The sequence below is a fragment of the Camelus bactrianus genome, chromosome 23 (assembly GCF_048773025.1).
Source record: "Camelus bactrianus isolate YW-2024 breed Bactrian camel chromosome 23, ASM4877302v1, whole genome shotgun sequence".
NCBI classification, from domain to species: Eukaryota; Metazoa; Chordata; class Mammalia; order Artiodactyla; family Camelidae; genus Camelus; species Camelus bactrianus.
In genome coordinates, this window is record NC_133561.1 from 36,185,360 (window position 1) to 36,204,043 (window position 18,684).

The window sequence follows — 18,684 nt, forward strand, 5'->3', positions numbered from 1 at the left end:
CCCAACAAGCTAGGTGAATGACGGCTTTCACACACACTTATCTCTCAGAACTGAGCATGTGGAGAGACGTTCGTTCATCTAGCACCAAGTGAACTGGTTGCATTGGAAACTTTTACTCTGGTTTCTCAGTCTGTTTCCTAGTGCCGGTTTGAAGTTCCTGCAGTTTTCACTGTAAAACCGAGTTGGAGCTAGTACCTCCCCATATATATGTATGGAGTGGAGTTTGCAACTTAAAAGAAACTTTGTGTTCCCAACAAGCTAGGTGAATTACGGCTTTCACACACACTTATCTCTCAGAACTGAGCATGTGGAGAGAAGTTCGTTCATCTAGCACCAAGGGAACGGGTTGCAGGAGAAACTTTTACTCTGGTTTCTCAGTCTGTTTCCTAGTGCCGTTTTGAAATTCCTGCAGTTTTCAGTGTAAAACCGAATTTGAGCTAGTACCTCCCCATATATATGTATGGAGTGGAGTTTGCAACTGAAAAGAAACTTTGTGTTCCCAACAAGTTATGTGAAATACGGCTTCACACACACTTATCTCTCAGAACTGAGCATGTGGAGAGACGTTCGTTCATCTAGCACCAAGGTAAAGGGTTGCAGGTTAATCTTTTACTCTGGTTTCTCAGTCTGTTTCCTAGTGCTGGTTTGAAGTTCCTGCAGTTTTCACTGTAAAACAGAGTTGGAGCTAGTACCTCCCCATATATATGTATGGAGAGGAGTTTGCAACTGAAAAGAAACTTTGTGTTCCCAACAAGCTAGGTGAATGACGGCTTTCACACACACTTATCTCTCAGAACTGAGCATGTGGAGAGACGTTCGTTCATCTAGCACCAAGGGAAAGGGTTGCAGGTGAATCTTTTACTCTGGTTTCTCAGTCTGTTTCCTAGTGCTGGTTTGAAGTTCCTACAGTTTTCACTGTAAAACCGAGTTGGAGCTAGTACCTCCCCATATATATGTATGGAGAGGAGTTTGCAACTGAAATGAAACTTTGTGTTCCCAACAAGCTAGGTGAATGACGGCTTTCACACACACTTATCTCTCAGAACTGAGCATGTGGAGAGACGTTCGTTCATCTAGCACCAAGGGAAAGGGTTCCAGGTGAATCTTTTACTCTGGTTTCTCAGTCTGTTTCCTAGTGCTGATTTGAAGTTCCTGCAGTTTTCACTGTAAAACCGAGTTGGAGCTATTACCTCCCCATATATATGTATGGAGAGGAGTTTGCAACTGAAAAGAAACTTTGTGTTCCCAACAAGCTAGGTGAATGACGGCTTTCAAAAACACTTATCTCTCAGAACTTAACATGTGGAGAGACGTTCGTTCATCTAGCACCAAGTGAACGGGTTGCATTGGAAACTTTTACTCTGGTTTCTCAGTCTGTTTCCTAGTGCCGGTTTGAAGTTCCTGCAGTTTTCACTGTAAAACCGAGTTGGAGCTAGTACCTCCCCATATATATGTATGGAGTGGAGTTTGCAACTGAAAAGAGACTTTGTGTTCTCAACAAGCTACGTGAAGGACGGCTTCCACACACACATATTTCTCAGAAATGAGCAAGTGGAGAGACGTTCGTTCATCTAGCACCAAGGGAACGGGTTGCAGGAGAAACTTTTACTCTGGTTTCTCAGTCTGTTTCCTAGTGCCGGTTTGAAATTCCTGCAGTTTTCAGTGTAAAACCGAATTTGAGCTAGTACCTCCCCATATATATGTATGGAGTGGAGTTTGCAAGTGAAAAGAAACTTTGTGTTCCCAACAAGTTAGGTGAAAGACGGCTTTCACACACACTTATCTCTCAGAACTGAGCATGTGGAGAGACGTTCGTTCATCTAGCACCAAGGGAAATGGTTGCAGGTGAATCTTTTACTCTGGTTTCTCAGTCTGTTTCCTAGTGCTGGTTTGAAGTTCCTGCAGTTTTCACTGTAAAACCGATTTGGAGCTAGTACCTCCCCATATATATGTATGGAGTGGAGTTTGCAACTGAAAAGAAACTTTGTGTTCCCAACAAGCTAGGTGAATGACGGCTTTCACACACACTTATCTCTCAGAACTGAGCATGTGGAGAGACGTTCGTTCATCTAGCACCAAGGGAAAGGGTTGCATGTGAATCTTTTACTCTGGTTTCTCAGTCTGTTTCCTAGTGCTGGTTTGAAGTTCCTGCAGTTTTCACTGTAAAACCGAGTTGGAGCTATTACCTCCCCATATATATGTATGGAGAGGAGTTTGCAACTGAAAAGAAACTTTGTGTTCCCAACAAGCTAGGTGAATGACGGCTTTCACAAACACTTATCTCTCAGAACTTAACATGTGGAGAGACGTTCGTTCATCTAGCACCAAGTGAACGGGTTGCATTGGAAACTTTTACTCTGGTTTCTCAGTCTGTTTCCTAGTGCCGGTTTGAAGTACCTGCAGTTTTCACTGTAAAACCGATTTGGAGCTAGTACCTCCCCATATATATGTATGGAGTGGAGTTTGCAACTGAAAAGAGACTTTGTGTTCTCAACAAGCTAGGTGAAGGACGGCTTCCACACACACATATTTCTCAGAACTGAGCAAGTGGAGAGACGTTCGTTCATCTAGCACCAAGGGAACGGGTTGAGGGAGAAACTTTTACTCTGGTTTCTCAGTCTGTTTCCTAGTGCCGGTTTGAAGTTCCTGCAGTTTTCACTGTAAAACCGAGTTGGAGCTAGTACCTCCCCATATATATGTATGGAGTGGAGTTTGCAACTTAAAAGAAACTTTGTGTTCCCAACAAGCTAGGTGAATTACGGCTTTCACACACACTTATCTCTCAGAACTGAGCATGTGGAGAGAAGTTCGTTCATCTAGCACCAAGGGAACGGGTTGCAGGAGAAACTTTTACTCTGGTTTCTCAGTCTGTTTCCTAGTGCCGTTTTGAAATTCCTGCAGTTTTCAGTGTAAAACCGAATTTGAGCTAGTACCTCCCCATATATATGTATGGAGTGGAGTTTGCAACTGAAAAGAAACTTTGTGTTCCCAACAAGTTATGTGAAATACGGCTTCACACACACTTATCTCTCAGAACTGAGCATGTGGAGAGACGTTCGTTCATCTAGCACCAAGGTAAAGGGTTGCAGGTGAATCTTTTACTCTGGTTTCTCAGTCTGTTTCCTAGTGCTGGTTTGAAGTTCCTGCAGTTTTCACTGTAAAACAGAGTTGGAGCTAGTACCTCCCCATATATATGTATGGAGAGGAGTTTGCAACTGAAAAGAAACTTTGTGTTCCCAACAAGCTAGGTGAATGACGGCTTTCACACACACTTATCTCTCAGAACTGAGCATGTGGAGAGACGTTCGTTCATCTAGCACCAAGTGAACTGGTTGCATTGGAAACTTTTACTCTGGTTTCTCAGTCTGTTTCCTAGTGCCGGTTTGAAGTTCCTGCAGTTTTCACTGTAAAACCGAGTTGGGGCTAGTACCTCCCCATATATATGTATGGAGTGGAGTTTGCAACTTAAAAGAAACTTTGTGTTCCCAACAAGCTAGGTGAATTACGGCTTTCACACACACTTATCTCTCAGAACTGAGCATGTGGAGAGAAGTTCGTTCATCTAGCACCAAGGGAACGGGTTGCAGGAGAAACTTTTACTCTGGTTTCTCAGTCTGTTTCCTAGTGCCGTTTTGAAATTCCTGCAGTTTTCAGTGTAAAACCGAATTTGAGCTAGTACCTCCCCATATATATGTATGGAGTGGAGTTTGCAACTGAAAAGAAACTTTGTGTTCCCAACAAGTTATGTGAAATACGGCTTCACACACACTTATCTCTCAGAACTGAGCATGTGGAGAGACGTTCGTTCATCTAGCACCAAGGTAAAGGGTTGCAGGTGAATCTTTTACTCTGGTTTCTCAGTCTGTTTCCTAGTGCTGGTTTGAAGTTCCTGCAGTTTTCACTGTAAAACCGAGTTGGAGCTAGTACCTCCCCATATATATGTATGGAGAGGAGTTTGCAACTGAAAAGAAACTTTGTGTTCCCAACAAGCTAGGTGAATGACGGCTTTCACACACACTTATCTCTCAGAACTGAGCATGTGGAGAGACGTTCGTTCATCTAGCACCAAGGGAAAGGGTTGCAGGTGAATCTTTTACTCTGGTTTCTCTGTCTGTTTCCTAGTGCTGGTTTGAAGTTCCTACAGTTTTCACTGTAAAACCGAGTTGGAGCTAGTACCTCCCCATATATATGTATGGAGAGGACTTTGCAACTGAAATGAAACTTTGTGTTCCCAACAAGCTAGGTGAATGACGGCTTTCACACACACTTATCTCTCAGAACTGAGCATGTGGAGAGACGTTCGTTCATCTAGCACCAAGGGAAAGGGTTCCAGGTGAATCTTTTACTCTGGTTTCTCAGTCTGTTTCCTAGTGCTGATTTGAAGTTCCTGCAGTTTTCACTGTAAAACCGAGTTGGAGCTATTACCTCCCCATATATATGTATGGAGAGGAGTTTGCAACTGAAAAGAAACTTTGTGTTCCCAACAAGCTAGGTGAATGACGGCTTTCAAAAACACTTATCTCTCAGAACTTAACATGTGGAGAGACGTTCGTTCATCTAGCACCAAGTGAACGGGTTGCATTGGAAACTTTTACTCTGGTTTCTCAGTCTGTTTCCTAGTGCCGGTTTGAAGTTCCTGCAGTTTTCACTGTAAAACCGAGTTGGAGCTAGTACCTCCCCATATATATGTATGGTGTGGAGTTTGCAACTGAAAAGAGACTTTGTGTTCTCAACAAGCTACGTGAAGGACGGCTTCCACACACACATATTTCTCAGAAATGAGCAAGTGGAGAGACGTTCGTTCATCTAGCACCAAGGGAACGGGTTGCAGGAGAAACTTTTACTCTGGTTTCTCAGTCTGTTTCCTAGTGCCGGTTTGAAGTTCCTGCAGTTTTCACTGTAAAACCGAGTTGGAGCTAGTAACTACCCATATATATGTATGGAATGGAGTTTGCAACTGAAAAAAAATTTGTGTTCCTAACAAGCTAGGTGAAGGACGGCTTTCACACACACTTATCTCTCAGAACTGAGCATGTGTAGAGACGTTCGTTCATCTAGCACCAAGGGAACGGCTTGCAGGAAAATCTGTTACTCTGGTTTCTAAGTCTGTTTCATAGTGCCGGTTTTAAGTTCCTGCAGGTTTCACTGTAAAACCGAGTTGGAGCTAGTACCTCCCCATATATATGTATGTAGTGGAGTTTGCAACTGAAAAGAAACTTTGTGTTCCCAACAAGTTTGTTGAAGGACGGCTACCACACACACATATCTCTCAGAACTGAGCAAGTTGAGAGACGTTCGTTCATCTAGCACCAAGGGAATGGGTTGCAGGGAAACTTTTACTCTGGTTTCTCAGTCTGTTTCCTAGTGCCTGTTTGAAGTTCCTGCAGGTTTCACTGTAAATCAGTGTTGGAGCTAGTACCTCCCCATATATATGTATGGAGTGGAGTTTGCAACTGAAAAGAAACTTTGTGTTCCCAACAAGCTAGGTGAAGGACGGCTTTCACACACACTTATCTCTCAGAACTGAGCATGTGGAGAGACGTTCGTTGATCTAGCACCAAGGGAACGGGTTGCAGGAGAAACTTTTACTCTGGTTTCTCAGTCTGTTTCCTAGTGCCGGTTTGAAGTTCCTGCAGTATTCACTGTAAAACCGAGTTGGAGCTAGAACCACCCCATATATATGTATGCAGTGGAGTTTGCAACTGAAAAGAAACTTTGTGTTCCCAACAAGCTAGTTGAAGGACGGCTTTCACACACACTTATCTCCCAGAACTGAGCATGTGGAGAGACGTTCGTTCATCTAGCACCAAAGGAACGGGTTGCAGGAGAAACTTTTACTCCGGTTTCTCAGTCTGTTTCCTAGTGCCGGTTTGAAGTTCGTGCAGTTTTCACTGTAAAACCGAGTTGGAGCTAGTACCTCCCCATATATATGTATGGAGTGGAGTTTGCAAATGAAAAGAAATTTTGTGTTCCCAACAAGTTAGGTGAAGGACGGCTACCACACACACATATCTCTCAGAACTGAGTAAGTGGAGAGACGTTCGTTCATCTAGCACCAAGGGAATGGGTTGCAGGAGAAACTTTTACTCTGGTTTCTCAGTCTGTTTCCTAGTGCCGATTTGAAGTTCCTGCAGTTTTCACTGTAAAATCGAGTAGGAGCTAGTACCTCCCCTTATATGTGTATGGAATGGAGTTTACAACTGAAAAAAACTTTGTGTTCCCAACAAGCTAGTTGAAGGACGGCTTTCACACACACTTATCTCTCAGAAATGAGTATGTGGAGAGACGTTCGTTCATCTAGCACCAAAGGAAAGGGTTGCAGGAGAAACTTTTACTCTGATTTGTCAGTCTGTTTCCTAGTGCCGGTTTGAAGTTCCTGCAGTTTTCACTGTAAAACCGAGTTGGAGCTAGTACCTCCCCATATATATGTATGGAATGGAGTTTGGAACTGAAAAAAACTTTGTGTTCCCAATAAGCTAGGTGAAGGACGGCTTTCACACACACTTATCTCTCAGAACTGAGCATGTGGAGAGACGTTCGTTCATCTAGCACCAAGGGAACGGGTTGCAGGAGAAACTTTTATTCTGGATTCTAAGTCTGTTTCCTAGTGCCGGTTTGAAGTTCCTGCAGTTTTCAGTGTAAAACAGAATTGGAGCTAGTACCTCCCCATATATATGTATGGAATGGAGTTTGCAACTGAAAAGAAACTTTGTTTTCCCCACAAGCTAGGTGAAGGACGACTTTCACATACAATTATCTCTCAGAACTGAGCATGTGGAGAGAAGTTCGTTCATCTAGCAACAAGGGAACGGGTTGCAGGGGAAACTTTTACTCTGGTCTCTCAGTCTGTTTCCTAGTGCCGGTTTGAAGTTCCTGCAGTTTTCACTGTAAAACCGAGTTGGAGCTAGTACCTCCCCATATATATGTATGGAATGGATTTTGCAACTGAAAAAAACTTTGTGTTCCCAACAAGCTAGGTGAAGGACGGCTTTCACACACACTTATCTCTCAGAACTGAGTATGTGGAGAGACGTTCGTTCATCTAGCACCAAGGGAAATGTTGCAAGAGAAACTTTTACTCTGGATTCTCAGTCTGTTTCCTAGTGCCGTTTTGAAGTTCCTGCAGTTTTCACTGTAAAACCGAGTTAGAGCAAGTACCTCCCCATATATATGTATGGAGTGGAGTTTGCAACTGAAAAGAATCTTTGTGTTCCCAACAAGCTAGGTGAAGGACGGCTTGCACACACACATAACTCTCAGAACTGAGCATGTGGAGAGACGTTCGTTCATCTAGCACCAAGGGAACGGGTTGCAGGAGAAACTTTTACTCTGGTTTCTCAGTGTGTTTCCTAGTGACGGTTTTTTGTTGTTCCTGCAGTTTTCACTGTAAAACCGAGTTGGAGCTAGTACGTCCCCATATATATGTATGGAGTGGAGTTTGCAACTGAAAAGAAACTTTGTGTTCCCAACAAGTTAGGTGAAGAACGGCTACCACACACAAATATCTCTCAGAACTGAGCAAGTGGAGAGACGTTCGTTCATCTAGCAACAAGGGAACGGGTTGCAGGAGAAACTTTTACTCTGGTTTCTCAGTTTGTTTCCTAGTGCCGGTTTGAAGTTCCTGCAGTTTTCACTGTAAAACCGAGTTGTAGCTAGTACCTCCCCATATATATATATGGAATGGTGTTTGCAACTGAAAAAAACTTTGTGTTCCCACCAAGCTAGGTGAAGGACGGCTTTCACACACACTTATCTCTCAGAACTGAGTATGTGGAGAGACGTTCGTTCATCTAGCACCAAGGGAACGGGTTGCAGGGAAACTTTTACTCGGTTTTCTCAGTCTGTTTCCTAGTGCCGGTTTGAAGTTCCTGCAGTTTTCACTGTAAAACCGAGTTGGAGCCAGTACCTCCCCATATATATGTATGGAATGGATTTTGCAACTGAAAAAAACTTTGTGTTCCCAACAAGCTACTGAAGGACGGCTTTCACACACAATTATCTCTCAGAACTGAGTATGTGGAGAGACGTTCGTTCACCTAGCACCAAATGAACGGGTTGCATTGGAAATTTTTACTCTAGATTCTCAGTCTGTTTCCTAGTGCCGGTTTGAATATCCTGCAGTTTTCACTGTAAAACCGAGTTGGAGGTAGTATCTCCCCATATATATGTATGGAGTGGAGTTTGCAAATGAAAAGAAACTTTGTGTTCCCAACAAACTAGGTGAAGGACGGCTTTCACACACACTTATCTCTCAGAACTCTGCATTTGCACAGACGTTCGTTCATCTAGCACCAAGGGAACGGTTTGCAGGAGAAACTTTTACTCTGGTTTCTCAGTCTGTTTCCTAGTGCCGGTTTGAAGTTCCTGCAATTTTCACTGTAAAACCGAGTTGGAGCTAGTACCTCCCCATATACATGTATGGAATGGAGTTTGCAACTGAAAAAAACTTTGTGTTCCCAACAAGTTAGGTGAAGGACGGCTTTCACACACACTTATCTCTCAGAAATTAGTATGTGGAGAGACGTTCGTTCATCTAGCACCAAGGGAAAGGGTTGCAGGAGAAACTTTTACTCTGGTTTCTCAGTCTGTTTCCTAGTGCATGTTTGAAGTTCCTCCAGTTTTCACTGTAAAACCGAGTTGGAGCTAGTACCTCCCCATATATATGTATGGAGTGGAGTTTGCAACTGAAAAGAAACTTTGTGTTCCCAACAAGCTAGGTGAAGGATGGCTTTCACACACACATATCTCTCAGAACTGAGCATGTGGAAAGACGTTCGTTCATCTAGCACCAAATGAACGGGTTGCAGGAGAAACTTTTACTCTGGTTTCTCAGTCTGTTTCCTAGTGCCGGTTTGAAGTTCCTGCAGTTTTCACTGTAAAACCGAGTTGGAGCTAGTACCTCCCCATATATATGTATGGAGTGGAGTTTGCAACTGAAAAGAAGCTTTGTGTTCCCAAATAGTTAGGTGAAGGACGGCTACCACACACACATATCTCTCAGAACTGTGCAAGTGGAGAAACGTTCGTTCATCTAGCACCAAGGGAATGGGTTGCAGGAGAAACTTTTACTCTTGATTCTCAGTCTGTTTCCTAGTGCCGGTTTGAAGTTCCTGCAGTTTTCACTGTAAAACCGAGTTGGAGCTAGTACCTCCCCATATATATGTATGGAGTGGAGTTTGCAACTGAAAAGAAACTTTGTGTTCCCAACAAGGTAGGTGAAGAATGGCTTTCACACACACTTATCTCTCAGAACTGAGTATGTGGAGAGACTTTCGTTCACCTAGCACCAAATGAACGGGTTGCATTGGAAAGTTTTACTATGTTTTCTCAGTCTGTTTCCTAGTCCCGGTTTGAAGTTCCTGCAGTTTTCACTGTAAAACCGAGTTGGAGCTAGTACCTCCCCATATATATGTATGGAGTGGAGTTTGCAACTGAAAAGAAACTTTGAGTTCCCAACAAGTTAGGTGAAGAACGGCTACCACACACAAATATCTCTCAGAACTGAGCAAGTGGAGAGACGTTCGTTCATCTAGCAACAAGGGAACGGGTTGCAGGAGAAACTTTTACTCTGGTTTCTCAGTTTGTTTCCTAGTGCTTGTTTGAAGTTCCTGCAATTTTCACTTTAAAACCGAGTTGGAGCTAGTACCTCCCCATATATATATATGGAATGGTGTTTGCAACTGAAAAAAACTTTGTGTTCCCACCAAGCTAGGTGAAGGACGGCTTTCACACACACTTATCTCTCAGAACTGAGTATGTGGAGAGACGTTCGTTCATCTAGCACCAAGGGAACTGGTTGCAGGGAAACTTTTACTCTGTTTTCTCAGTATGTTTCCTTGTGCCGGTTTGAAGTTCCTGCAGTTTTCACTGTAAAACCGAGTTGGAGCTAGTACCTCCCCATATATATGTATGGAATGGAGTTTGCAACTGAAAAGAAACTTTGTGTTCCCAACAAGCTAGGTGAAGGTTGGCTTTCACACACACTTATCTCTCAGAACTGAGCATGGGGAGAGACGTTCGTTCATCTAGCACCAAGGGAACGGGTTGCAGGAGAAACTTTTACTCCGGTTTCTCAGTCTGTTTCCTAGTGCCGGTTTGAAGTTCCTGCAGTTTTCACTGTAAAACCGAGTTGGAGCTTGTACCTCCCCATATATATGTATGGAGTGGAGTTTGCAAATGAAAAGAAACTTTGTGTTCCCAAAAAGTTAGGTGAAGGACGGCTACCACACACACATATCTCTCAGAACTGAGTAAGTGGAGAGACGTTCGTTCATCTAGCACTAAGGGAATGGGTTGCAGGAGAAACTTTTACTCTGGTTTCTCAGTCTGTTTCCTAGTGTCGGTTTGAAATTCCTGCAGTTTTCAGTGTAAAACCGAGTCGGAGCTAGTACCTCCCCATATATATGTATGGAGTGGAGTTTGCAACTGAAAAGAAACTTTGTGTTCCCAAAAAGTTAGGGGAAGGACGGCTACCACACACACATATCTCTCAGAACTGAGTAAGTGGAGAGACGTTCGTTCATCTAGCACCAAGGGAATGGGTTGCAGGGAAACATTTACTCTGGTTTCTCAGTCTGTTTCCTAGTGCCGGTTTGAAGTTCCTGCAGTTTTCACTGTAAAACCGAGTTGTAGCTAGTACCTCCCCATATATGTGTATGGAATGGAGTTTGCAACTGAAAAAACTTTGTGTTCCCAACAAGCTAGGTGAAGGACGGCTTTCACACACACTTATCTCTCAGAGCTGAGTATGTGGAGAGACGTTCGTTCATTTAACACCAAGGGAAAGTGTTGCAGGAGAAACTTTTACTCTGGTTTCTCAGTCTGTTTCCTAGTGCCGGTTTGAAGTTCCTGCAGTTTTCACTGTAAAACCGAGTTGGAGCTAGTACCTCTCCATATATATGTGTGGAGTGGAGTTTGCAACTGAAAAGAAACTTTGTGTTCCAAAATAGTTATATGAAGGACGGCTACCACACACACATATCTCTCAGAACTGTGCAAGTGGAGAGACGTTCGTTCATCTAGCACCAAGGGAACATGTTGCAGGAGAAACATTTACTCTGGTTTCTCAGTCTGTTTCCTAGTGCCGGTATGAAGTTCCTGCAGTTTCCACTGTAAAACCGAGTTGGAGCTAGTACCTCCCCTTATATATGTATGGAATGGAGTTTGCAACTGAAAAAAACTTTGTGTTCCCAACAAGCTAGGTGAAGGACGGCTTTCACACACACTTATCTCTCAGAACTGAGTATGTGGAGAGACGTTCGTTCATCTAGAAACAAGGGAAAGGGTTGCAGGAGAAACTTTTACTCTGGTTTCTCAGTCTTTTTCCTAGTGCCGGTTTGAAGTTCCTGCTGTTTTCACTGTAAAACCGAGTTGGAGCTAGTACCTCCCCATATATATGTATGGAGTGGAGTTTGCAACTGAAAAGAAACTTTGTGTTCCCAACAAGCTAGGTGAAGGATGGCTTTCACACACACCTATATCTCAGAACTGAGTATGTGGAGAGACGTTCGTTCACCTAGCACCAAATGAACGGGTTGCATTGGAAACTTTTACACTGGATTCTCAGTCTGTTTCCTAGTGCCGGTTTGAAGTTCCTGCAGTTTTCACTGTAAAATCGAGTTGGAGCTAGTACCTCCCCATATATATGTATGGAGTGGAGTTTGCAACTGAAAAGAAACTTTGTCGTCCCAAATAGGTAGGTGAAGGACGGCTACCACACACACATATCTCTCAGAACTGAGCAAGTGGAGAGACGTTCGTTCATCTAGCACCAAGGAAACGTGTTGCAGGAGAAACTTTTACTCTGGTCTCTCAGTCTGATTCCTAGTGCCGGTTTGAAGTTCCTGCAGTTTTCACTGTAAAACCGAGTTGGAGCTAGTTCCTCCCCATATATATGTATGGAATGGATCTTGCAACTGAAAAAAACTTTGTGTTCCCAACAAGCTAGGTGAAGGACGGCTTTCACACACACTTATCTCTCAGAACTGAGTATGTGGAGAGACGTTCGTTCATCTAGCACCAAGGGAAATGTTGCAGGAGAAACTTTTACTCTGGATTCTCAGTCTGTTTCCTAGTGCCGGTTTGAAGTTCCTGCAGTTTTCACTGTAAAACCGAGTTAGAGCAAGTACCTCCCCATATATATGTATGGAGTGGAGTTTGCAACTGAAAAGAATCTTTGTGTTCCCAACTAGCTAGTTGAAGGACGGCTTGCACACACACATATCTCTCAGAACTGAGCATGTGGAGAGACGTTCGTTCATCTAGCAACAAGGGAACGGGTTGCAGGAGAAACTTTTACTCTGGTTTCTCAGTCTGTTTCCTAGTGACGGTTTTTTGTTGTTCCTGCAGTTTTCACTGTAAAACCGAGTTGGAGCTAGTACCTCCCCATATATATGTATGGAGTGGAGTTTGCAACTGAAAAGAAACTTTGTGTTCCCAACAAGTTAGGTGAAGGACGGATACCACACACAAATATCTCTCAGAACTGAGCAAGTGGAGAGACGTTCGTTCATCTAGCAACAAGGGAACGGGTTGCAGGAGAAACTTTTACTCTGGTTTCTCAGTTTGCTTCCTAGTGCCGGTTTGAAGTTCCTGCAGTTTTCACTGTAAAACCGAGTTGTAGCTAGTACTTCCCCATATATATATATGGAATGGTGTTTGCAACTGAAAAAAACTTTGTGTTCCCACCAAGCTAGGTGAAGGACGGCTTTCACACACACTTATCTCTCAGAACTGAGTATGTGGAGAGACGTTCGTTCATCTAGCACCAAGGGAACGGGTTGCAAGTAAACTTTTACTCTGTTTTCTCAGTCTGTTTCCTAGTGCCGGTTTGAAGTTCCTGCAGTTTTCACTGTAAAACCGAGTTGGAGCTAGTACCTCCCCATATATATGTATGGAGTGGAGTTTGCAACTGAAAAAAAACTTTGTGTTCCCAACAAGCTAGGTGAAGGATGGCTTTCACACACACATATCTCTCAGAACTGAGTATGTGGAGAGACTTTCGTTCACCTAGCACCAAATGAACGGGTTGCATTGGAAACTTTTACTCTGGTTTCTCAGTCTGTTTCCTAGTGCCGGTTTGAAGTTCCTGCAGTTTTCACTGTAAAAACGAGTTGGAGCTAGTACTTCCCATATATATGTATGGAGTGGAGTTTGCAACTGAAAAGAATCTTTGTGTTCCCAACAAGCTAGGTGAAGGACGGCTTTCACACACACTTATCTCTCAGAACTGAGCATTTGGAGAGAAGTTCGTTCATCTAGCACCAAGGGAACGGGTAGCAGGAGAAACTTTTACTCTGGTTTCTCAGTCTGTTTCCTAGTGCTGGTTTGAAATTCCTGCAGTTTTCAGTGGAAACCCGAGTTGGAGCTAGTACCTCCCCATATATATGTATGGAGTGGAGTTTGCAACTGAAAAGAAACTTTGTGTTCCCAAAAAGTTAGGTGAAGGACGGCTACCACACACACATATCTCTCAGAACTGAGTAAGTGGAGAGACGTTCGTTCATCTAGCACCAAGGGAATGGGTTGCAGGGAAACATTTACTCTGGTTTCTCAGTCTGTTTCCTATTGCCGATTTGAATTTCCTGCAGTTTTCACTGTAAAATCGAGTTGGAGCTAGTACCTCCCCATATATGTGTATGGAATGGAGTTTGCAACTGAAAAAACTTTGTGTTCCCAACAAGCTAGGTGAAGGACAGCTTTCACACACACTTATCTCTCAGAGCTGAGTATGTGGAGAGACGTTCGTTCATTTAACACCAAGGGAAAGTGTTGCAGGAGAAACTTTTACTCTGGTTTCTCAGTCTGTTTCCTAGTGCCGGTTTGAAGTTCCTGCAGTTTTCAGTGTAAAACCGAGTTGGAGCTAGTACCTCCCCATATATATGTATGGAGTGGAGTTTGCAAATGAAAAGAAGCTTTGTGTTCCCAAATAGTTATATGAAAGACGGCTACCACACACACATATCTCTCAGAATTGTCCAAGTGGAGAGACGTTCGTTCATCTAGCACCAAGGGAAAGGGTTGCAAGAGAATCTTTTACTCTGCTTTCTCAGTCTTTTTCCTAGTGCCGGTTTGAAGTTCCTGCAGTTTTCAATGTAAAACCGAGTTGGAGCTAGTACCTCCCCATATATATGTATGGAGTGGAGTTTGCAACTGAAAAGAAACTTTGTGTTCCCAACAAGCTAGGTGAAGGATGTCTTTCACACACACTTATCTCTCAGAACTGAGTATGTGGAGAGACGTTCGTTCACGTAGCACCAAATGAACGGGTTGCATTGGGAAGTTTTACTCTGGTTTCTCAGTCTGTTTCCTAGTGCCGGTTTGAAGTTCCTGCAATTTTCACTGTAAAACCGAGTTGGAGCTAGTACCTCCCCATATATATGTATGGAGTGGAGTTTGCAGCTGAAAAGAAACTTTGTGTTCCCAACAAGCTAGGTGAAAGACGGCTTGCACACACACTTATCTATCAGAACTGAGCATGTGGAGAGAAGTTCGTTCATCTAGAACCAAGGGAACGGGTTGCAGGAGAAACTTTTACTCTGGTTTGTCAGTCTGTTTCCTAGTGCCGGTTTGAAGTTCCTGCAGTTTTCACTGTAAAACCGAGTTGGAGCTAGTACCTCCCCATATATATGTATGGAATGGAGTTTGCAAATGAAAAGAAACTTTGTGTTCCCAAATAGTTAGTTGTAGGACGGCTACCACACACACATATCTCTCAGAACTGAGCAAGTGGAGAGACGTTCTTTCATCTAGCACCAAGGGAACGGGTTGCAGGAAAATTTTACTCTGGTCTCTCAGTCTGTTTCCTACTGCCGGTTTGAAGTTCCTGCAGTTTTCACTGTAAAACCGAGTTGGAGCTAGTACCTCCCCATATATATGTATGGAATGGATTTTGCAACTGAAAAAAACTTTGTGTTCCCAACAAGCTAGGTGAAGGACGGCTTTCACACACACTTATCTCTCAGAACTGAGTATGTGGAGAGACGTTCGTTCATCTAGCACCAAGGGAAATGTTGCAGGAGAAACTTTTACTCTGGATACTCAGTTTGTTTCTTAGTGCCAGTTTGAAGTTCCTGCTGTTTTCACTGTAAAACCGAGTTAGAGCAAGTACCACCCCATATATATGTATGGAGTGGAGTTTGCAACTGAAAAGAATCTTTGTGTTCCCAACAAGCTAGGTGAAGGACGGCTTTCACACACACTTATCTCTCAGAACTTAGTATGTGGAGAGACGTTCGTTCATCAAGCACCAAGGGAAATGTTGCAGGAGAAACGTTTACTCTGGTTTCTCAGTCTGTTTCCTAGTGACGGTTTTTTGTTGTTCCTGCAGTTTTCACTGTAAAACCGTGTTGGAGCTAGTACCTCCCCATATATATGTATGGAGTGGAGTTTGCAACTGAAAAGAAACTTTGTGTTCCCAACAAGCTAGGTGAAGGATGGCTTTCACACACACTTATCTCTCAGAACTGAGTATGTGGAGAGACGTTCGTTCATCTAGCACCAAATGACCGGGTTGCAGGAGAAACTTTTACTCTGGTTTCTCAGTCTGTTTCCTAGTGCCGGTTTGAAGTTCCTGCAGTTTTCACTGTAAAACCGGGTTGTAGCTAGTACCTCCCCATATATATATATGGAATGGTTTTTTCCACTTAAAAAAACTTTGTGATCCCAACAAGCTAGGTGAAGGACGGCTTTCACACACACACTTATCTGTCAGAACTGAGTATGTGGAGAGACGTTCGTTCATCTAGCATCAAGGGAACGGGTTGCAGGAGAAACTATTACTCTGGATTCTTATTCTGTTCCTAGTGCCGATTTGAATTTCCTGCAGTTTTCACTGTAAAACCGAGTTGGAGCTAGTACCTCCCCATATATGTGTATGGAGTGGATTTTGCAACTGAAAAGAAACTTTGCGTTCCCTACAAGCTAGGTGAAGGACGGCTTTCACACACACTTATCTATCAGAACTGAGCATGTGGAGAGAAGTTCGTTCATCTAGCACCAAGGTAACGAGTTGCAGGAGAAACTTTTACTCTGGTTTGTCAGTCTGTTTCCTAGTGCCGGTTTGAAATTCCTGCAATTTACAGTGTAAAACCTAGTTGGAGCTAGTACCCTCCATATATATGTATGGAGTGGAGTTAACAACTGAAAAGAATCTTTGTGTTCCCAACAAGCTAGGTGAAGGACGGCTTTCACACACACTTATCTATCAGAACTGAGCATGTGGAGAGAAGTTCGTTCATCTAGCACCAAGGGAACGGGTAGCAGGAGAAACTTTTACTCTGGTTTCTCAGTCTGTTTCCTAGTGCCGGTTTGAAATTCCTGCAGTTTTCAGTGGAAAACCGAGTTGGAGCTAGTACCTCCCCATATATATGTATGGAGTGGAGTTTGCAACTGAAAAGAAACTTTGTGTTCCCAAAAAGTTAGGTGAAGGACGGCTACCACACACACATATCTCTCAGAACTGAGTAAGTGGAGAGACGTTCGTTCATCTAGCACCAAGGGAATGGGTTGCAGGGAAACATTTACTCTGGTTTCTCAGTCTGTTTCCTAGTGCCGGTTTGAAGTTCCTGCAGTTTTCAGTGTAAAACCGAGTTGGAGCTAGTACCTCCCCATATATATGTATGGAGTGGAGTTTGCAACTGAAAAGAAGCTTTGTGTTCCCAAATAGTTATATGAAAGACGGCTACCACACACACATATCTCTCAGAATTGTGCAAGTGGAGAGACGTTCGTTCATCTAGCACCAAGGGAATGGGTTGCAGGAGAATCTTTTACTCTGGTTTCTCAGTCTTTTTCCTAGTGCCGGTTTGAAGTTCCTGCAGTTTTCACTGTAAAACCGGGTTGGAGCTAGTACCTCCCCATATATATGTATGGAGTGGAGTTTGCAACTGAAAAGAAATTTTGTGTTCCCAACAAGCTAGGTGAAGGATGGCTTTCACACACACTTATCTCTCAGAACTGTGTATGTGGATAGACGTTCGTTCACGTAGCACCAAATGAACGGGTTGCATTGGGAAGTTTTACTCTGGTTTCTCAGTCTGTTTCCTAGTGCCGGTTTGAAGTTCCTGCAGTTTTCACTGTAAAACCGAGTTGGAGCTAGTACCTCCCCATATATATGTATGGAGTGGAGTTTGCAGCTTAAAAGAAACTTTGTGTTCCCAACAAGCTAGGTGAAGGACGGCTTGCACACACACTTATCTATCAGAACTGAGCATGTGGAGAGAAGTTCGTTCATCTAGAACCAAGGGAACGGGTTGCAGGAGAAACTTTTACTCTGGTTTGTCAGTCTGTTTCCTAGTGCCGGTTTGAAGTTCCTGCAGTTTTCACTGTAAAACCGAGTTGGAGCTAGTACCTCCCCATATATATGTATGGAGTGGAGTTTGCAACTGAAAAGAAACTTTGTGTTCCCAAATAGGTAGTTGAAGGACGGCTACCACACACACATATCTCTCAGAACTGAGCAAGTGGAGAGACGTTCTTTCATCTAGCACCAAGGGAACGGGTTGCAGGAAAATTTTACTCTGGTCTCTCAGTCTGTTTCCTACTGCCGGTTTGAAGTTCCTGCAGTTTTCACTGTAAAACCGAGTTGGAGCTAGTACCTCCCCATATATATGTATGGAATGGATTTTGCAACTGAAAAAAACTTTGTGTTCCCAACAAGCTAGGTGAAGGACGGCTTTCACACACACTTATCTCTGAGAACTGAGTATGTGGAGAGACGTTCGTTCATCTAGCACCAAGGGAAATGTTGCAGGAGAAACTTTTACTCTGGATTCTCAGTTTGTTTCCTAGTGCCGGTTTGAAGTTCCTGCTGTTTTCACTGTAAAACCGAGTTAGAGCAAGTACCACCCCATATATATGTATGGAGTGGAGTTTGCAACTGAAAAGAATCTTTGTGTTCCCAACAAGCTAGGTGAAGGACGGCTTTCACACACACTTATCTCTCAGAACTGAGTATGTGGAGAGACGTTCGTTCATCAAGCACCAAGGGAAATGTTGCAGGAGAAACGTTTACTCTGGTTTCTCAGTCTGTTTCCTAGTGACGGTTTTTTGTTGTTCCTGCAGTTTTCACTGTAAAACCGAGTTGGAGCTAGTACCTCCCCATATATATGTATGGAGTGGAGTTTGCAACTGAAAAGAAACTTTGTGTTCCCAACAAGCTAGGTGAAGGATGGCTTTCACACACACTTATCTCTCAGAACTGAGTATGTGGAGAGACGTTCGTTCATCTAGCACCAAATGACCGGGTTGCAGGAGAAACTTTTACTCTGGTTTCTCAGTCTGTTTCCTAGTGCCGGTTTGAAATTCCTGCAGTTTTCACTGTAAAACCGGGTTGTAGCTAGTACCTCCCCATATATATATATGGAATGGTTTTTTCCACTTAAAAAAACTTTGTGTTCCCAACAAGCTAGGTGAAGGACGGCTTTCACACACACTTATCTCTCAGAACTGAGTATGTGGAGAGACGTTCGTTCATCTAGCACCAAGGGAACGGGTTGCAGGAGAAACTATTACTCTGGATTCTTATTCTGTTCCTAGTGCCGATTTGAATTTCCTGCAGTTTTCACTGTAAAACCGAGTTGGAGCTAGTACCTCCCCATATATGTGTATGGAGTGGAGTTTGCAACTGAAAAGAAGCTTTGTGTTCCCAAATAGTTATGTGAAGGACGGCTACCACACACACAT